General features: G+C 44.9%; 2 pseudogenes; both read right to left on the minus strand.

The window, feature by feature from the left end:
* Window positions 1-2,506: 2,506 nt before the first annotated feature.
* On the minus strand, window positions 2,507-5,234 carry LOC129655860 (60S ribosomal protein L13a-like; annotated as a pseudogene).
* Window positions 5,235-11,799: 6,565 nt separating this feature from the next.
* On the minus strand, window positions 11,800-12,371 carry LOC129655861 (voltage-dependent anion-selective channel protein 2-like; annotated as a pseudogene).
* Between the last annotated feature and the right edge of the window lie 9,633 nt (window positions 12,372-22,004).

A 22,004-nucleotide genomic window follows, 5' to 3' on the forward strand; every position in this document is an offset into this window, starting at 1 on the left:
TTTTGACCCAGTCTACCAGGAGACACGTCAGATCCCCATGTGAAGGGCTCAGTCCTACCAGTCTGCCCCTGAATCCCCTACTCCAGACACTGGTTGCAAGTCCAGATTGTCACCTGTGCTTTGACTGACTGGCTGTAGATGGGAGGTTCCAGTGAATCCCTCCTTGGGTTCAATTAAATTGCTAGAGTGGCTCAGAGAACTCAATGAAACAGTTTACCTACTAGATGATGAGTTTATTAGAAAAGGGTGTAACTCAGGAACAGCCAGATGGAAGAGACAGCTGGAGCCAGTACAGGTGAAGAGCCCAGAGCTTCCTTGCCCTCTCTGAGCACAGCGTTTCTCCCCAGTCTCCACATATTCACCAACCCTGAAGCTCTCTAAACCATATCCTTTCGGGGTTTTACACAGACAGGTTTGATTAAATCATTGACTAGGGAAATTGATTCAACCTTCCAACCCTCTTCTCTTCAGGAGAGTCAGGGTGAATGGGCTTGAAAGTTTCAACCCTCTCATTTCAAGGCAGATTCTAACTTCACTAACATGACTGAAGATCTCTGAGGCAGAGTCTGAAAGTAGCCCATTCCAATTGAACTAGAATTGTTGGGTTTTGCAGAAACAGAAGCAGTGGGTTCTGATTGATATCTGCGATGTTCAAATAAGTCCAGCTTGTACCTAGTGCCCAAGCAAGATTTACCCGTGTCAAGATAAATCTCTTTCTGATAAATTGATCCTCCAAATTCTGTCCACAGAATCACACCAGAGCTTGTAGCTGGATGTCCCCAGTCTGTAATGCATTGTAAAGTTATCCCTTGTCAGCTTGGATTTGGCACTGTCCCAGGTCATGGGCTGGAATCCAAAAGCCAGACCTCACAGTCAAAGACAGTTGAATCATGAATTGCAGGTTCATCAAAATCCTGGGCAACATCACAAACATGCTGTCTTGTAAGAAGACTTGATTTTACCATTTTTCTTTACCATGTTAGTGTGAGAAGGTAGTACCAAACTCAGAATCAAGCTTTGACGAATCTGGTTCTTATTTATAATTTAACTCTGCATTGTTCTGTGATTGATCATGCAGTGTGTGTCTTTGGTCTGCGAGCTGCCAGGAACATGGCCTGTGTATTAGATGATTTGGGTGCTGAGCATGCCTTGTCAATGCATCATTTTGCTTTCACGTCGTGACAACACCAAACCAAATTCTTCATTGAGAATATCTCTGGCAGATTTGCCAAGGTCAGCATATGTAGATGAATGCACATTGCTCACACACAGAGTTCTGTGTATAGGTCTGATGGCAAGACTGTGAGAAGAGGTGGTCCGGTGTCTCCTCGGTGAGTTCTGCAGCCACAGCTGAGGCCATGGGGTTTGCTCTGGGTTGAGCAGCAGCTATCCTGGTTGAAAGGTGAAGTGAAAGCCCTGTGGTTGTTCTTGGCTAAACCTGATTTGCATGGTAGTTGGTCAACGATGGTTAATGTACAGTTGACCCTAGAACAATGTGTGGGTTGTGGTCACGAATCCTCCAAACAGTCTAAAATCCACATGTAACTTACGGTTGATCATTTGTACCCATAGTTTCTTCATATCTGCAGTTCCTCTGGGTCTGTGTTCCACATCTGCAGATTCAACAAGTCATGAATTGTGTGCTGTGCTGTGCTTAGTATCTCAGTCATGTCCGACTCTTTGTGACCCCATGGACTGTAGCCCATCAGGCACCTCTGTCCATGGGAATTCTCCATGCAAGAATACTGGAGCGGGTAGCCTATCCCTTCTCCAGGGGGTCTTCATGAGTTGTGTAGTACTATATGATTTAATATTGGAAAAAGCCAACATATAAGTGGACGAGCACAGTTCAAACCAGCTTTGCTCATGGGTCAGCTGTGTTTGCTTTTTTCCAGTATCTTCTCTTTTTCTCACCTCCCTAATAAATCTTTCCCTCTTACTAGCTCATTCCAGATTTCCATCCTTCTCATTTATCCCTTCTTTCTTACTCCTTTTTGTTACCTCTTGCCTTATTTCTCTCTCTTTATGTCAGATTGCTACAAATCCCAGCTTGAATCTGCTAGATGTGTAAAGCCAATCTACTGATGCAGGATTGTGGTGAAGGAAAGTGCAACATTTACTGCAGACTCTAAGCAAGGAGTTTGGGTAGCTAATGCTCAAATCCTGGACCCTGAACTCCCAACTGGGTTTCAGGGAAAAGTGTTTAAAGGCAGGATAGGTAAGAAGGTTGCTGTATGCAAGATCAACAGGTGGACACTCTTCTGATTGGTTGTTGGTGGGGTAATTGGGACTCAACATCATCAACCTTCTCCAACTGATCTGGAGCCCACCTACTTGTGGTCAGCCCCCAGTTACCTTCTTCCATATCTTGTGGGTTTCATTATCTGCAAATCATCTTGAAGGATATGGCTCAGAAGAGATTTGTCATCTGGAAGGAATATGTTTGGAGTCCTGGCAAACTTCTGTTTCTTTTCTCTTGAAAGCTCAACAGTCAGTTTTATGGGTCTCAGACTAGGAATCCCTGGGTCTTGAGGACCTCTGTGAATTTGTCAGTTTTCTTCTCTATGTTCTTTTCAGTTTGCTTCTGTAGCCTCATGAGCTGCTTCCCCCTCCCTCTCTCCACTAATGGATGTTGCTCTTCTTTCTCTTCTCCTCCAGGGTGGCTGCTACTGCCTCATACTTCCAATCAGCCTCATGAGCTAGGTGCCCTAGGCAGGAAAACTTGAACATAGGTGTCAGATGCACATAGATGTCAAGATGTCACCTTGAGGATGGCAGGGATCACTGTCCACTTTTTCATGTCATAGGGTGGTGGGATCCCATCAAGTACCTTGAGGTGGTCCAGAGTGGCCTGGCCTTGCCTGGTCTTGGGGGTACCATGTCTCACACTGTCAGCCAGAAGATGCAGTTGAGGGTTCGGATTTGGGAGAGGTTGGTGTTCATCCACTTGTGGAGGAAGGCCAGGCACTTCAACTTGTTTCTGTAGAAACTGCCAGGAAATATTGATTCCCCAGCAGTGCAGGAATACCACCTTCTGGCCCAGAAGCACCTTCTTGGTCAGGGTGGCTGCCAGGTAGGCCAGGAGATGGCCTCAGCTATCAAACACCAGGACCTGCCCTTCTCCTGTCTTTGGCAGTTGTGTGGGAAAGAAACTTTTGTTACTTAAACAGGATACTGAGTCTATAGCTGTTTACTTTCGTAATTCATTAAACTGTCTATTTATGCTTTCAATCCTTTTCTGTAAGTGTATAAATTTTTTATAATAAAGTATTTTTTTAAACAATAAATCCTAAATAGTTCACAGGGAGAAGCTGGACTGGATGCAAGTTTGGAATGGGGCAGCTTTAAGTCACACTATTCTCTCTCCACACAGACACAGACTGACAATTTCTTTTTCCTAAAGTAGATTTTGAATTATGCTGTTGTGGACTGGTGATTAGTGATGAATCTAAATTCACAAAAAACAATATTCTTTCATAATCAAATATTTATTTACTCTTTTACATTCTTACTAACCTTTGACTGTGAGGTTCACAACAAACTGTGGACAATTCTTCAAGAGATGGGAATACCAGACCACCTGACCTGTCTCTTGAGAAATCTGTATGCAGGTCAGGAAGCAACAGTTAGAACTGGACATAGAACAACAGACTGGTTCCAAATAAGGAACGGAGTCCATCAAGGCTTTATATTGTCACCCTGATTATTTAACTTATATGAAGAATATGCCATGAGAAATGCTGGACTGGATGAAGCACAAGCTAGAATCAAGATTGCCAGGGAAATATCAATAATATGTAGGTAACACCACATTTAGGGCAGAAAGCAAAGAAGAACTGAAGAGCCTCTTGATGAAAGTGAAAGAGAGTGAAAAAGTTGGCTTAAAACTCAACATTCAGAAAACCAAAATCATGGCATCTGGTCCCATCACTACACGGCAGATAAATGCAGAAACAATGGAAACAGTGAGGGACTTAATTTTTGGGGCTCCAAAATCACTGCAGATGGTGACTGCAGCCATGGAATTAAAAGTCGCTTGCTCCTTGGAAGAAAAGTTATGAAAAACCTAGACAGTATATTAAAAAGTAGAGACATTACTTTGCTGACAAAGTCCATCTAGTCATAGCTATGGTTTTTCCAGTAGTCATGTATGGATGTGAGAGTTGGACTATAAAGAAAGCTGAGCGCTGAAGAACTGATGCTTTTGAAGTGTGGTGTTGTAGAAGACTCTTGAGAGTCCCTTGGACAGCAAGGAGATCCAACCAGTCCATCCTAAAGGAAATCAATCCTGGATATTCATTGGAAGGACTGATGCTGAAGCTGAAACTCCAATACTTTGGCCACCTGATGTGAAGAACTGACTCATTGGAAAAGACCTTGATGCTGGGAAAGATTGAAGGCGGGAGGAGAAGGGGATGACAGAGGATGAGATGGTCGGATGGCATCACTGACACAATGCACATGAGTTTGAATGAACTCCAGGAGTTGGTGATGGACATGGAGGCCTGGCGTGCTGCAGTTCATGAGGTCAAAAAGAGTTGGACATGACTGAGCGACTGAACTGAACTGAGCATTCCTCCACACTGTAAACATTTCCAGCATGTTCCCACACACAGTCCAGCCACAAACTCTTCCACGTCTCCCCAGTTGAGCCTGTCCTGTACTGGAAGATCTGTTGGCTGCAATCCCCACCTCCTAGCATCTCCCTCGCTTTCCCCAGCTCCTCTTCATGGCCAGAGCTCTAATGTTCCTTGTGCTTCTACAGTTTCCTTCCTAGCTTCTCTCCCTGATTCCTAACTTCTGGTGCACGGGAAGTTCAGAGATGAGAGAAATTGATCTACAGGGCACAAGGGCACAAAATGGGGAAGAGAAAGGCAGAGAGGGCAAGTGCCAGGTGTTCTCATAATCCCACTGACCAGCAGCATTGGATCGCTCTTCCTTTCAGGTATGTGAGAAATGTGACGCTAAAGGCCATCCTGACAGCCTGTTTCCAGGACCACTTCTGATGCTTTTTATCTTAGCCTGTGTCCTCCACACGTGGAAATCTGAGGCAAAGATGCAAGTGCCAACACACGAGCTGCTATATGCCAATTCAGAAAGATAAGGACCAGGAAAAAAAGAATGCAATGAAGAAAAGCCTCAGGAACTCTGTGATGTATGATCACTCTGCCTGTCTTTCTGTCTTTCTTTGGCAAATTAGAATTATTTTTATACATATATGCTAAAATACCCATGTAGTTCTGCTGTGTTATTTGCCCTAAAAAGGCGGGGTGAGGCAGAGTGAAGAATCCCAGTGCATCTGAGGGGGCCTTTCCACAAAGTAGAGAATGGTAACCCTGTCCCCAGGCTACTGTCCCTCTTGCTGTTCCCAGTCCCCAATTCCTGCAGCAGGAAACCCCTATGGTCTGGCCCTGGCACTGGGAGAGTAGAAGGTACCTGAAGGGCTGGGTGAGTGAATGAGGACGTATGACCTTTGAAACATAAAAACACTGCAGTGTTGGGAGCAGGCTCTCTGTGGCTCAGGCAGCTGACTGGGCCTCCTGCTCTGTGGCACAGGTGGGTGGGTGTGGGATGGCCAGTCCTCCAGGAGCAAGGAAGGCTCTGTCTCAACAGAATACTTTCTCAAAGTTGTTTCTGGTACAAAATGAATGTACCAGAGATGTGAGGTATGGAGCTGCAGAGGCCAGGCCAGCCACCCTCCCCAGACCTCAGGTCATGGTGGCACAGGTGAGGCGGGTGGGGGTGCTGCTGCTCTGGGAGGACTTACAGGTGCCTCTAGAAGGAAGCACAGTGAGTTTGTGGGTTTGTGTGTGCATTTAGAGAGAGGGAATACATGATAAAGCAAACGGGGTGAAATACGAAAAAATATAATTCACATTCTTACTAACCCTCCTCCACCCTGTAAACGTTTCCTGTGAATATTTATTTTTCAAAACAAAAATGAATTTAGGTAGAAACTATACGGATTTTTTAAAGTAATATTGTTATTTTGGCAATGTTCTATAAATTTTCAATTATTTCTAACCCAAAAGTAAATAAAAGAAATACATGACAGTGTGGCATGCCACAATTGGGGGTTGGAGAAAGTCCAGTAGTAGGACAGTGAAGCATCCATCAGCCTTGCCTGGGGTGGAGGTGCCAGGGAAGGCTTCATGGAGAAGTTTCAGGAGGGACTGGAAGGATGACGACCTGATGGAGGTGTGTGAGGCCCTGGGGCACCTGACTCAGGTGGGAGCAGGACAGGCTGCAGGGGAGAACCGTGAGGTCCCGTGCATCCCGAGAGTCTCTTATGGAAGGGAACACCGTGTGCGCTCTGACCCCGCAGGGCTCGCCCTCCTCATGGTGAGTGTCATCTGTGTGCCCAAGAGTGCTGCCTCCTGCCCCTCCAGGCAGTCACTCATTCCTTCTCATTGCCGGGGCCGAGCCTCAGGAATCTTCAAGGGAAGACAGCTCGAGGGCGGGGCCTGCAGCTCAATGTGGGCTGGGATGCGCAGGGCCCACACTTTGCTCTCCCCAAAGGCTCAGCATTTCATCCACCTCAGACTCTCTGCAGAGGCAGGACTCTAAGTCTCCACCTGGCGGGAACTCTCTGCTCCTGTCATCTGTGAGGATGGAAGGAGGGAGCTCTCTGTGAAGTGACAAATCTGTTCTGAGTCTGAGACAAGATCCAGGTGTGTGAGGAACCACAATTCCAGCTCCCTGGTCTTAGTCTCAGGGATGAAGAGATTTCACAGTCCAGTGATGAACTGGTAAAGTGGGCAGGGACTGGGAGATGATGGCCTGGAAGGCTGGTGTGAGCAGCTTCAGACTGTTAGAGAATTATATTTGCATCCTTTAGCAGCATCCTGTTCTCCTGAGACATTTTGCAAGAGCAGAACCTATGCCCCTTTCCAATCTTTCCTGCCTCGAAGCAGCAAGGAAACCTAAGAAAGTTGTGGTGAAGCATGTGGTAAGTAATAAACCAATCCAGGATCCTCTCATTTTAAACACTTTTAAGCTGAACAGATCCCCGTTATGGAGATAAAGAACAGTGTGCCCATCTCTTCTGTTTATCCTGGTGACTCTTGAGCATTGATGAGTGTAAGATTTTCCCCTTCTTCTAAGCTAAAGAATTAGCCACTCACAGTTTCATAGATGCTGGCAGAAAACAGGAAACTCCTGGCAGTGTGGCAAGGAGATTTATTATTCACAGCAGTCGCCAGAGTATCAGAATTTTTTTGTGCTGGTTTCCTGAGCCTCAATCCCAACAGAAGAATGGCAAGAGGGCCAGGAGGCAGCTGCACAGGTAGTTTGTTTGCCAAGCAGGCTGACAAATTTGGCTTGTCAAGAAACAGCAAGAGTTTTTCCTACCAGAGAATTTATTCTCTGAAGGATTGGGTCCAGGAGAGGAACTCTGCACTTAGAGAATCTGAATCTCATATAATGTGCAGTGACCATGAGAGAGCAGCCAGTGCCCTGCGTGCTGGAATGAAAGTCACGGGCTGCAACAATGAGCAAGTGAGTTGTTGGACAACATAGACAACAACCTGTCTGTGTTGTGTGTGCATGAGTGGGCACCCACCCTATGGAGTATGATGCTATGCTTCTCCGTGGCTTGTATTTTTACTCTTTTGCTGATATTTCGTGAACATAATTTTTAAAATGTTACTATCTGAAAGTGAAAGTGGAGAGTGAAAAAGTTGGCTTAAAGCTCAACATTCAGAAAATGAAGATCATGGCATCCGGTCCTACCACCTCATGGGAAATAAATGGGAAATAGTGGAAACAGTGTCAGACTTTATTTTTCTGGGCTCCAAAATCACTACAGATGGTGACTTCAGCCATGAAATTAAAAGATGCTTACTCCTTGGAAGGAAAATCATGACCAACCTAGATAGCATATTCAAAAGCAGAGACATTACTTTGCCAACAAAGGTTCGTGTAGTCAAGGCTATGGTTTTTCCTGTGGTCATGTATGGATGTGAGAGTTGGACTGTGAAGAAGGCTGAGCACCGAAGAATTGATGCTTTTGAACTGTGGTGTTGGAGAAGACTCTTGAGAGTCCCTTGGACTGCAAGGACATCCAACCAGTCCATTCTGAAGGAGATCAGCCCTGGGATTTCTTTGGAAGGAATGATGCTAAAGCTGAAACTCCAGTACTTTGGCCACTTCATGCGAAGAGTTGACTCATTGGAAAAGCCTCTGATGCTGGGAGGGATTGGGGGCAGGAGGAGAAGGGGACAACAGAAGATGAGATGGCTGGATGGCATCACTGACTCGATGGATGTGAGTCTGAGTGAACTCCGGGAGTTGGTGATGGACAGGGAGGTCTGGCGTGCTGCGATTCATGGCGTCGCCAAGAGTCGGACATGACTGAGCGACTGATTTGATCTGATCACTTTTTAATTGAAATTCGATTGACATTTAACATTATATTAATTTCAAGTGTATGCCATAATAATTCTATATTTTTATACATTGCATATGATCTGTATAATAAGTCTAGTCCACCCCCACAAGCATATGTAGTTACAATTTTTTTTTCTTGTGATGAGAAATTAATATCTCTTCTCTCACAACTTGTCAATGTACAATATAGTGTTAGTTACCATTCTGTACAATATATCCCCAGGACCTATTTCATAATTGAAAGTTTTTATCTTTTGACCACTGGACATAATTTCCTGTACTGAAGTCTAATTTGTTTGTATTCTCATGTATAATTAGTACTTTTATATTGTGTTTAAGAAGTATTTCCATATGTTGAGGTCATGAAGTTATTCTCCAAAATTCATATTAACTTGTAGAAGCTTTACGTTTTTGTTGTTTTTCCAGTCTTGTAGAAGAGAGCACCATAGTTGTGGTGACTGGAGACTGTCTTTGAGGGTCATTTCTTGGCTGAGGGGGAGGAGAAAAAGGGAGTCAGAGCTCTAAGAATAATGAAGTTCACTTAGCACACTTTCCTCCCACACCTGTCACTCTGAGAAACGTGGCCCTGAAGTCCAGGACATCTTCACTTCCCCCTGCAATTATTAGTTTGTCTATGTGTCAGTCAAGAGGCAGCAGCTGCAGCCTTGTGGCAGGGCCTCTCGCTTATATTCAGAGGATAATAGAGGCGTGGGCTTTGGGGGTAGGCTGTTTTCCCCACTCTGGCTTCCATGGAGCCCTATCCCATTCATCTGTGCCCATTTGCATGTGCTGTGAGCTGTGCATGTGTGCTCAGTCATGTCCAGCTCTCTGCAACCCCATGGACTGTAGCCAGACAGGCTCCTCTGTCCTTGGAATTTTTTAGGCAGAAATACCAGGGTGGGTTGCCATTTCCTACTACAGTGGATCTTCCCGACCCAGGGATCCCACTCTTGTCTCTGGTGTCTCCTGCATTGGTAGGCAGATTCTTTACCACTGGGACACCTGGAAAGCCCCATGTACCCCTGCAAAAACTGATCTTTCAAAATGCATGATAGGTACTTTATTACAAAGCAACAGATACTAGACATGCATAGCTGACAGAGTCATTAAGGAACTCAGATGAAGTGGGACAGAGATATAAATGCATGATGGCAATCTTCATGACGTATCACCTGTGGTAGCAACACAAACAAGGGGCCCTGGTTTATGAAGATGAGCCATCATCCAGATAGTGAGGTGTGGACAGAGCCCTGAGGAAAAGCATTTATGGGAAAAGGTAGGCTAGCAGGCCTGAGGGTTAATATGAGGGAAGTTTGAAAGGAATTCAGAGAAGTACATGGTTTCAGAGTCTACTGGAGGAGTGGGTTTTATGGACGGGGGAACAAAGCCAAGTAGGAACAGACTAAAGATTCCAGGAACAGACTAAAGATTCTGATTTGAAGATTCAGAGCTTGTTGGTGTCCACAGCCAACCCCTCACTGTGTCTTCTCCCTGTCCCTCAGCACTGCCTCGGTGGAGGAGGTTACTTTTCAGAGAGCAGTCCCTTGCAGTGTGGGGATTTCTCCTCCTTTGACTGGAATGAATATGGAGCTCACCAGGGTTACAGCTCCAGCCGGGAGATCACTGAGGCAGCTGTGCTCCTGTTCTACCGCTGAGAGCTGAGTGTATGAGACGTGGAACCCAGCTCCTAAGCCCAGACCCTCAGAGCTGGAAAAATAAAATGCTAACAAGGAGGGGAGGGGAATAAATTACATCACTTTGTGGCTCTGAGTCTTTCTGAATTCATTTTGCAAATTGACTGAGACCTAAACGGAGGTTTTAAAATAATGCCTTCTTTGGGTTGATTTCCATTTTAGATGTTCTGAGTTTGGAACTTCAAGTCTTGGGTCCCAGACACAAGTTTGCTCCTCTTTCTTTGGACTCCCTGAGGGAGATAAAGAACAGGGGATGCCATTCCTTAATTTTCCTACCCTACCATTATTGGTCAGTCAAATTAAGCCCTCAACATAAACATCTTAGAGCAGAAAAGATAACTATTATTTAGATTCAGTAGAAAAAAAAGATTGAGGTCACACCTGACATGTCCTTTATTCCTTAGGGCAGTGTCCCTAAAATGATTTTAGTACTAATTGCAACATCTGTGTGTTGGGGTAAGTTCTCACAACATCAAGCAATTCACTGACAACTAGCTGAGTGTCCTCCACCTCGACTCAAATTTGACCTGATCTACCAGGTCTAATCAAGGCTATGGGTTTTCCAGTAATCATGTATGGATGTGAGAGTTGGACTATAAAGAAAGCTGAGCACCAAAGAATTGATGCTTTTGAACTGTGGTGTTGGAAAGACTCTTGAGAGTTCCTTGGACTGCAAGGAGATCCAACCAGTCCATCCTAAAGGAGATCAGTTGTAGGTGTTCATTGGAAGGACTGATGTTGAAGCTGAAACTCCAATAGTTTGGCCATCTAATGTGAAGTACTGACTCATTTGAAAAGACCCTGATGCTGGGAAAGATTGAGGGCAGGAGGAGAAGGGGACAACAGAGGATGAGATGGTTGGGTGCCATCACTGACTCAATGGACATGGGTTTGGGTGAACTCCGGGGGTTGGTGATGGACAGGGAGGCCTGGCATGCTGCAGTTCATGGGGTCGCAAAGAGTCGGACACGACTGAGCGACTGAACTGAACTGAAGTGAACCAGGAGCGATCCTCAGATCCCCATGTGAAGCCTGCCTCTCGACGCATCCAGTGCAGACACCAGTTGATATGGGGTGACACGAGCACTACTGGGTGGAGGCCAGCCCCTGCTGTGAAACGCCGGACGTAGTACAGGACGCCTTCCCCAAATGCAGAGTGATCTAGAACGTCAACAGTGCTGTGGCTGAGCAACCCTGGATAGAGGGTTTTGTCTTAACTTTTTTAAAAACAATTTTCACAAAGGTCAGTTTCATTTTGGTGGTTAGTACATTTAACAGTTAAATAGATTAAAAAATGCAAGGTGAATGCTTTTAAAAATGCTCCATGAATGCGGCATTGATAACTAGATAGATAATTTCACAAGAGACCAGGTAATATGAAATTGTCTAAACATTTAAAATATGGTTCTTGTGTAGATCATCCTTTGTTTTGATCACTGGGGTTCAGGGGTATGTGCGTTCATGCTAAGTCACTTCAGTTGAGTCCAACTCTTTGGTTCCCCATGGACTGTAGGCTGCCAGTCTCCTCTGTCCATGAGATTCTCCAGGCAAGAATGCTAGAGTGGGTAGCCATGCCCTCCTTTAGGGGATCTTCCTGAGCCAGGGATCGAACCTGCATCTCTTATGCCTCCTGCATTGGCAGGTGGGTTCTTTACCGCTAGCACCACCTGGAAGCCCAGGAGGGGTAGTTCATCCTACTGGTCACAGGGCAATTGTGTTAAGACCCAATCTTCTGATATCCCTTGCTAGAGATTTCTACAGCTGGATGAACTTCCAACCCCAGAGAAAGGTCAAGTTCATGGCCTCCAGGCAGTATGTTCTTTCTGTTTACCAGGACAGTGTTAGGTTCACACCGGGCACAGAGGCTGAGTATAGCCTCCTCCAACTAAACTAGAGTTGTTGGTTTTTGTACAGACAGAAGCAGTGAGATCCAAGTGATATTTAGTTGTAATGCCCAAATGAGTGCAGCTGGTACCTAATGTCTGAGCAACATTCACCCAAATGTCAAGATGAATTTCTTTCTGATACATTGATGCTTCAAATTCTGTCCCCAGAATCAGTGACATTGTGTTTAGCTGGAAGTCCCCAGTCCTGTAGTGCCCTGCAATGTTATTCCTTGTTAGCTTTGATTTGGCACTGTCCCAGGTCATGGAACCCAGCAAGCCAGCCCTCACAGTCAAGGACAGCTGAACCATGGATTGCAGGTCCAGCAAAATCTGAGTCAACATCACAACCAAGGTGTATAGACTCCCTCTTGTAAGAAGACTTGATGTTACTATTCTTTACCATGGTAGTGTGAGAAGGCAGCATCGAGTCTCAGACTCAAGCCTTGTCTAATCTGGTCCTCACTGGTAATTCGATTATGCCCCCAGAGCTCTGTCAGGTTGCGCTGCTCTGTGACAGGTCACACTGTGTATGTGTCTGCTTTCCAAGTTCCCAGGGACTTGTGATAGTCACTCAGTCATGTCTGACTCTTTGCGACCCCATGAACTGTGGACTGCCAGGCACCTCTGCCCCTGGGGTTCTCCAGGCAAGAATACTGGAGTGGGTAGCCATTCCCTTCTCCAGTCCTGGGAACTTGACCAGTATCTATATTAGATAATCCAGGTGTTGAAAACTTTGTGTCAGTGCATGATTTTGTTTTCTCATCCAGACAACCCGAAACCAGTCCTTCCTTGAAAATATCTCTGGCAGATTTGCCAAGGTCAGTCCATGAGAGAGGAATACGCACTGTTTACCCACAGCTCAGTGTGTTGGTTTCAGGACTATGAGAAGGGGTAGTCTGGTGTCTCCTGAAGGTACAGCATGCAGCCACAGCTGAGGCCACGGGCTTGCTATGGCTTGAGAGGAAGATGGCCCGGAGAAGGGTGAACTGAAAGCCTCATGGCTGCTCTTGGCTAAACCTGACTTGTGTGGTAGTTGGTAAGCTACTGTTAACGTACAGTTGACCCTTGAACAACATGTGGGTTGTGGGCACCATTCTTCCTCTAAAGAGTCTAAAATCCACATGTAAGTTATAGTTGATCATGTGTACCCCTAATTCCTCCACATCTGAGGTTCCTCTGTGTTTGTGGTCCACATGTGCAGATTCAACGTCATGAATTGTGTAGTCTATATTATTTACTATTGGAAAATAAAACCCATGTGTAAGTAGACCAGTACAGTTCAAAGTTGCTTTGCTCCAGGGTTAACTGCATTTGTTTTGTTTTTCTGGTGTCTTCTATTTTTTTAACCTCCTTATTAAATCTTTGTTCTTACTCAGTTCAGTTCAGTCGCTTAGTCGTGTCTGACTCTTTGTGATCTCATGGACTGCAGCATGCCAGGCTTCCCTGTCCATCACCAACTCCCAGAGCTTACTCAAACTCATGTCCATTGAGTTGGTGATGCCATACAACCATCTCATCCTCTATCATCCCCTTCTCCTCCTGCCTTCAATCTTTCTTGGCATCGGGGTCTTTTCCAATGAGTTAGTTCTTCACATCAGGTGGCCAAAATTATGGAGCTTCAGCTTCAGCATCAGTCCTTCCAATGAATATTCAGGACGGATTTCCTTTAGGATCGACTGGTTTGATCTCCTTGCAGTCCCAGGGACTCTCAAGAGTCTTCTCCAACACCACAGTTCAAAAGCATCAATTTTTCAACACTCAGCTTTCTTTATGGTTGAACTCTCACATCCATACATGACTCTCGGAAAAATCATAGCTTTGACTAGATAGACCTTTGTTGGCAAAGTAATGTCTCTGCTTTTTAATATGCTATCTAGGTTGGTCATAGCTTTTCTTCCAAGAAGCTAGCGTCTTTTAATTTCATGGCTGCAGTCACCATCTGCAGTGATTTTGGAGCCCAATAAAAGAAAAGAAAAGTAGGAAAAGAAGAAAATTTGTTCCTTACTAGCTCATTCCTGATTTTGCTTCCTGCTATTTTATTTTTTCTTCCTCTATTTATTTTAGTTACCTCTGGCCTTATTGCTGTCTTGTAATGTCAAGGGGTTACTGGACCAAACTTGAGTCTGCTGGCCTGTGTGCAAAAAAGCCAATCTACTGACACAGGATTATGGTGAAAGAAAGTGCAGCATTTACTGCAGGTGACAGCAAGAAGTTTGGGTAGCTAACGTCACCCTCCTCCCCCAACCCATGGCTCTGATCTCACCATTGGTTTTCAGGGAAAGGGTTTTAAAGACAGGGCGAGGAAGAATGCTGTGTGGTGCAGGATCGGCTAGAGGATGTTCTTCTGATTGGTTGCTAGTGAGGTAGTTGAGGGTCAATGTCATCAATCCTCTGGTTTCAGTGATCCGGACTCTGCCTGCTTGTGTCAGCATGTGGTTAACTTTTCTACCCAATGGAGGTTTTTGTACCTGCAAATGATCTTGAAGGATATGTGTCAGAAGGGATTTTCCATCTGGAAGGAACAAGTTTGGAGTCCTGACAAAATTTTATTTCTTATGGAGGTCAGTGAATCCATAGCATTTGCTTTTAAAAACTCATTAAATGGTATATTTTTGTTTTATATCCTTCTCTGTATGTGTTAATTTTTACAATGAAGTTTTCTTCTTAGCATAAAACATAAAAAGTCACTTGGAGAAGCTGGGCTGGATGTGAGGTGAGGATGGGGGAAACATTTCATTTTTTCTCTATGCACACGCATACTGTCAATTTTCTTTTTTAGCCTAAAGTACATTTTAAGTTCTGTTGACAAGGACTCCTCTTTGGTGATGCATCTGAATTCAAAAAAGCAGTAGTCTCTCAGAATCAATTATTTCTTCCTTATTTTAATTCTTCCAAACCTCCTCTACCATCCAACAATTTCCAACCTGTCATTACACACAATCCAGCTTCAAATTCCACCCTGTCTCCCCATTTTAGGCTGTCCTGTACTGGGATGATCCCTTGGCTGCAGTCACTACCTCCTAATATTTCCCCCACTTTCCCCTGTTTCTCTTCATGGTCAGTACTCTAACAGTTTCTTGCTTCTTTTTCTACAGTTTCCTTCTTAACTTTTCTCCCTGTTTCCTATTTTCTGGTGCACAGGGATGTTCAGTGTGAGAGAAATTGATCTACAGGGCACAAAGGCACAAAATGGGGAAGAGAAAGGTGGAGAGGGCAAGCACCCTGCGTTCCTACAATCCCACTGGCCAGCAGCTACGGGTCACTCTTCCTTTCAGATATGTGAGCACTTTGATTCTAAAGTCCATCCTCACAGCCTGTCTTCAGAAGCATTTCTTTGGTGTTTATCTTAGCCTGGGTCCTCCACAAGTGGAAACCTGAGGCAAAGATGAAAGTGTTAACTCTTGACTGTGGACCTGCCAGTGCAGAGAGATGAGGAGTAGGAAAAAATGGGAGAGATGAAAGCTGTGTGATTTGTGATCATTCTGCCTGTCTCTTTATACTGATTCTGGAAGAGACACGGATGAGGCAGAGGACTGACCCGAAATCTGTCCCAAGTCGCATGATGCAGTGTCTAGAATGGGACAGTGAGTGGGTGATGACAGCTAATTCCACATGAAAAGCAAGGACAAGCGTGAGAGAAAGAGGGAGGAGAAAAGGCGGGAGGGGTCAGGGGATTGAAAAAAGCAAAGAGAGAGAGAGAAAATCTAGGGAGAGTCAGGAAAGAGACGGTAAAATTGAGGTATTGGGAAGGAAGGTCACTGAGGGAAGAGAGGGGAGAGAAGGTCTTCAAATGTCCCAGCGACACACCACATGCAGTAGGAACAAGCCGTCCCCACTGAGCTCTGCTCAAACTGCAGACTCATGAGCAACAGAAGTGATTGTTCTTTGTTTCGCCAGTGTGTTTGGAGTGGCTTATTGTAACTGATCCAACCTCCATGCTGTGGAGTCTGAGCCTGGTGCTCTAGCTGAAGACATGGGTATTTTGTTGGGATTGTGGATTTGATTCTGCTTTACAAGACCCTTGCTGGCAGCAGTGTGGGGAAGGTGTTGCAGTGGCCAACCCTGGACACAGAAGACTAGGAAAGGGCAGGAGGCTGTTTCAGGGGTGGAGGCTTCAGCTGGACCTTGACCTATGGTCACTAGCATCATCCCGGAGGATTCCTGCTAAGTCACTTCAGTTGTGTCCGACTCTGTGTGACCCCATAGACAGCAGCCCACCAAGCTCCCCCGTCCCTGGGATTCTCCAGGCAAGAACACTGGAGTGGGTTGCCATTTCCTTCTCCAATGCATGAAAGTGAAAAGTGAAAGTGAAGTCACTCAGTCGTATCCGACTCTTAGCGACTCCATGGACTGCAGCCTATCAGGCTCCTCTGTCCATAGGATTTTCCAGGCAAGAGTACTGGAGTGGGGTGCCATAATGTGAAGCAATAAAGATTGTTTCACTCCTGGCCAAAGGCTGATTCAGCAGTGGTCATGTGTCCTGTCTCTGGCCAATGAGAAATGAGGAAAAGTATACTGGGGCCTCTGGGAAAATCTTCATTTCTTCTCAAAAATAGCCAGAGGAAGAGAATCTCCTTTTCCCTCTGGATGTGTTTTAGTCTTATAGATTATTATAGGTTGCACTTTATTCTCCCCAAATTCATACCAGAACCCTAACCCTAAGTACCTCAAAACATGACTGCATTTGAGGGTCAGGCCTTTAAAGAGATATGTACTTAAAATGAGCCCATTAGCGTGCGCCTAATCCACTTCTTTATATCTTTATAAGTGCAAGCACTTTGACAGCACACATTGCTAGGGATGCATGCAGAAAGGAAAGGCCACGTGAGGATGCAGTGAGAGTTGGCCATTTGCACATCAAGAGGAGGCCCCTGAAGGAACTGGACCTGCCAACACTTGCTCTTGGACTTCTACTTTCCAGAACTCTGAGAGAAAAAAGATCTGCTGCTTAAGTTCCCTTTTCCTTATTAGTCTCTGGTATTGTGTTATGGTAGATCTGGAAAGTGAAATTATTAGTTGTGCCTGACTCTGGGGTGTAGCCCGCCAGGCTCCTCTGTCCATGGGGATTCTTTGCTCTGTGAGGTGGGTCAAATGGTAAAGAATCCGCCTGCAAGGCGGGAGACCCTGATTCAATCCCTGAGTTGGGAAGGTCCCTTAGAGAAGGGCTTGGCAACCCACTCCAATATTCTTGCCTGGAGAATCCCCATGAACAGAGGCGCCTGGCAGGCTACAGTCCATAAGGGCTGCAAAGAGTTGGACACAACTGAGCGAGCAAGCACAGACCTAGAAAAGTATTGCGCATCAGCAGACATTTTACCCTCAGCCAGAGGATTAGCCAGGGTAGAGAGGCTGAGAGTGCCCAGGTCCTTGAAGTCACTGAGCTGGTGTCTAGTCAATCAAGCCTGAAACTGCCTTGCCTCTGAATTTCCTGTTTCATGAGGTGATGTATATGCTTTTTTAAGTTGCTTTGAGATAGGTTTTGTATTAGTTCTAGTTAAAAGCCTTGTAACTGACCTGAAAGTGAAAGTTGTTCGGTCGTGTCCAACTCTTTGCAACCCCATGGGCTATACAGTTCATGGAATTCTCCAGGCCAGAATACTGGAGTGGATAGCCTTTCCCTTCTCCAGGGGATCTTCCCAACCCAGGGATCGAACCCAGGTCTCCTGCATTGCAGGCAGATTCTTTACCAGCTGAGCCACAAGGGAAGCCCTGCAACTGATTTAGACCTGAACGAATCAAATATCAGGGCAGTGAGGCTTAAGGGCAGTGGTGTGGGAAACAGATTAAAGAGGAAGTAGGAGGTAGAATGAATGGGACACAGTCACTGGCTGTGACTGGATGAAGGTGGTTAGAAGGTGTGATGTTCCTAATGTTACTTGTACCATTTCCCCAGATGCCATCAACTGTAGGTTGCTCCTTAACTTCATACCACATAGGATGAAATGCAGAACAAAATGGAAGATGTCAAAATATGAAAAGTTACGTCTTAGAAGTAATAAAAGAACATACTACAAGCATAAATTTTCTTTGGGGTTTTCTTCTTGGGCAGTGTTTTATTTCCTTTATCAATCTGTCTCATATTTTGTGTAAATCAGTGCTTTGAACCTACAAAGACAGGAAATGTTGGCTTAACAACAACAATAACAAAAGGTTCAGTCTTTTCCCAAGGCTTGAGATATGATCAGTGGTATAATGAAGTTATGTATTAGGTATGTGATATCACTGTGGAGGAATGGATCAATTCTATTATAGCTGAAGGAAGAATCTGAGAACAGAGGAATGCCACTGAAATAGAAATGATAGAGGAAGCTTGAAGCATCAGGGTGGTTTGTATTGACTTATCCTCCCATGTGTAGTGTCTGCATCTGTTCATGTGCAGTAAATGTTCACTAGTTTGTGTGACAAAATGAGAAGTTCAAAGGTAAAGTAGTGTCACTGTGAAAACAATTTATTTCAAATGAAGATTTTTATGTATTCTGAGATGATCATTTCCAATTTTGTTTTTAAAATGTGTTTTTTTCTAGGAAATGGTGATGATGGTCGATGTTCAATTAAAAACATTTTTGTGTGTGTATTTTTCCAGAAAGATACAAAGAAAAAGCCAAAACCATCACCACTCTTGTTAGCCTCGTACTCATGTGTTTTCACTCGGAAAATACAGAGGTCCACGAAATTCTCAGATCTGACACTATGCTAAGAGGTGACCTTTAACATGTATCTTTTATAGCCTGTGGTGTATCAAGAGAGAAAGCTCTCAGTGTCCACCTGGATGTTGGCTCTCAGCTCCTGGCCCCAGGGTGAAGAGAAAAGAGGGCATCTCTGGCTGGAAGCAAGTGCTACTGAACTCAGACAAGGTGTGTGAGTGCAGGAGCCCGGATTCCAGGTCAGAGATGTGTGGAGGACAAGGGATCCTTAGCCTTTGCGTCTCTGTGGGACTGGACAGGAATTAGGGGTAGAGACTGAGAGGTCATCAGGAAGGCAAACCTTTGTTTTGTTTTTTTCTTAGATTACGAGGATCCCACCCAGCTTCTTGCTATTTCTCATATTGGCCACTAGAGGGTGTGGTGCAGGAGATCTCCTAGAATCGCACTTCTCCCGTCTCCTCTTAAGTGTCAGTAACAGAACTGGGCGGGTCCAGCGTCCTGGTGCCTCTGGGGCGGAGGGGATGTCTTTGAGCTGCCCAAAAGCCACTTTGTGCTCAGACTTGAGATGTCTGTAGGCTGAGTGCTGATTTCTGTTGGCCAGTGGGACCTAACATGGTGTTTGGTGAGGAATGCTGTGGGTTCCACCCTTGTTCCCTGAGTGGCCCTCAGGGGCCTGTATTAAGAACTGTGTTCCCTCCCAGTCTCTCCCCACTCCAGTGAGCTTGGTCTTGCGATTTCCAGAGGGAGTTGAATGATCTGTTTTGTGCCTGGGACTGCTCCCTTCCCGTCTTCCTCCCCACAACAAGAATAACAATGGCATTCAGAAATGTGTGTTTCTCTTCATTTTCATTTATGCTTTTTATAAAAAAGAAAAGTATGTTTCTTAATATCATGTCATCTGATCTTTAGTAAATTCTAATCACTGTTTACTAATTTCATTTTTGGTATAATGAAATAGGCTGAGAAATGCTAAATATAATTGTAAGTCCCTTGACTGTTGTGAATAATGTTGCAATGAGCACTGGTGTATAAGCATCTGAGTCTTTGTTTCCTTTCTTTCATCTTTTAAAAGTTGACTCATATTTTTATTTTGGTTGCATTGAGTGACAGGTGGAATCTTATTTTCTATTTCCATGACCAGGAATTTGAACCCATTCCCCCTCCAGTGGAAGCATGGAGTCTTAACCACTGGATCATCAGGGAAGCCTGAGACAAGGGTCTTTATCTGTGGCAGGTGACTCTCAAGGTTTATCTCTTCTTCCTCCTCTGCCTTCAGCCTGTCCCTCTCCCAGTCAGGATGAGGCAGCTTCCCTGCCAGGGAGAACCTCAGATCTGATGGGGGAGTGATGAGTGTGGGGGCACAAAAGGGACAGTTTTGTGCATTCCTCCTCCTTGTGCCAGTCTGGTCCCCATGGTTCCCTCCAGTCATGGTCCAAAGCAGGTGTGAGGTTGTCTGCACATGTGCCTGCGTGCACCTTAGCAAGTGTGCAGGGGGTAGCTACCCTCTGCTGTTGTGGGAGAGGAAAGCCACATGAACGGCATGTGACTTGCTCAGTGTTTGGCAGGACAGATATCTGTACAAACACATAATTATCATCTGAAGCATATTAATATAACAAAAATATTACTGAGTGGTTGCCATGACACTCTAACTCTGCTGGAGTGTAGAGTGGTGATGACTCATGAAAGGTAACTTCTGAGTGTATCTTGGAAGATGTACAGGAGTCTATGGGAAATCAGGGCAATTTAGGTTGAGTGAATAGTCTTTAGAATCATGACTATTTTAGAGAGATCATGTTATGGCAGCAACTTGGTTTTCAATTTTGGAGCATGGAATGTTTGTTGGGCAGATGCAGGAGGTGATGCTGGAAATATTCACAGAACCCAGGTGATGCGGGAACTTTTTACATGATGCCAATGATTTTGGGTTCATGCTGTATGTGATGGGAGCATTAGAGAATTTTAAAGGAAAGATTGACCTGGTCATCTTTGTTTTACAAAGATCATGGTGGTATCACAAAGGTGACAGTTCCCAGGGAAAGAGACTAGGAACAAGGAGGTCAGTAACGAATAGGTTCAATAAGCCACATGAAGGCTTGAGTAGGGCAATGTCCATGGAGAGGAACAGTGGGATGTGATGAATTCAAAGATTTTTACATTTATGACCAGTGGTGCAGGGGGAAGATGGGAAGGGAAGAAGTTTAGAATCACCACTTGGTTGTCATTTGGGTGACTGAGAGTTAGGATGTCTAGATAATTGACTGGTATGAGATCAGTGAGGGATAGAACTGACTGTTTTGGTCACATGTGGAACTAAGCTGCCTTGAAGATATCTAGGTGGCAGTTGAATTTCGAGGTTTAGCCCAAGAAACCTCTGGATCAGAGACAGCAATGTGGGGGCCATCAGTGAAATTTTCTGAAGCCAGGGGTTCATGCAGTCTATAAAGGAGAGAATGTGTGTTCTTTCTTGGGGAACAGTACTTGAGGAACTCATGAAGGAAGAGTCTAGCCAAGTAACCTGAGAATAAATGTTCAGAAATGTTGAAAGGATGTCAGGAGAACCCCATGAACAGTATGAAAAAGCAAAAAGATAGGACACTGAAAGATGAACTCCCTAGATAGGTAGGTGCCCAATATGCTACTGGAAAAGAGCAAAGAAATAGCTCCAGAAGGAATGAAAATCCTGAACCAAAGCAGAAACAATGCCCAGTTGTTTGGAGGTGAAAGCAAAGTTTGGAGGTGAAAGCAAAGTCTGATGCTATAAAGAACAATATTGCATAACAACCTGGAATGTTAGGCCCATGAATCAAAGTAGATTGGAAGTGGTCAAAGAGGAGATGCAAGAGTGAACATGGACCTTTTAGAAATCAGTGAACTAATATAGATGGAAATGGGTGAATTTAATTCAGATGACCATAATATCTACTACTGTGGACAAGAATCCCTTAGAAGTAAAGGAGTAGCCCTGATTGTCAACAAAAGGGTCGCAAATGCACTGCTGCTGCCGCTAAGTCACTTCAGTCGTGTCTGACTCTTCGCGACCCCATGGACAGTAGCCCACCAGACCCCTGCGTCCATGGGATTTTCCAGGCAAGAGTACTGGAGTGGGTTGCCATTTCCTTCTCCACTGAAATGCACTGCTTGGACACAGTCCCCATAATTGCAGAATGATCTTGGTTCGTTTCCAAGGCAAATCATTCTATAGCAAAGTAATCCAAGTCTACGTCCCAATCACTAATCCCGAAGAAGTTGAAGTTGAATGGTTCTATGAAGGCCTATGAGATCTTCTAAAACTAACACCAGAATGTTGTCCTTTTCATCATAGGGGACTGGAATGCAAAAGTAGGAAGCCAAGAGATATCTGGAATAACAGGCAAGTTTGGCCGTGGAGT

The sequence above is a fragment of the Bubalus kerabau genome, chromosome 6 (assembly GCF_029407905.1).
Source record: "Bubalus kerabau isolate K-KA32 ecotype Philippines breed swamp buffalo chromosome 6, PCC_UOA_SB_1v2, whole genome shotgun sequence".
Classification (NCBI taxonomy): Eukaryota; Metazoa; Chordata; class Mammalia; order Artiodactyla; family Bovidae; genus Bubalus; species Bubalus kerabau.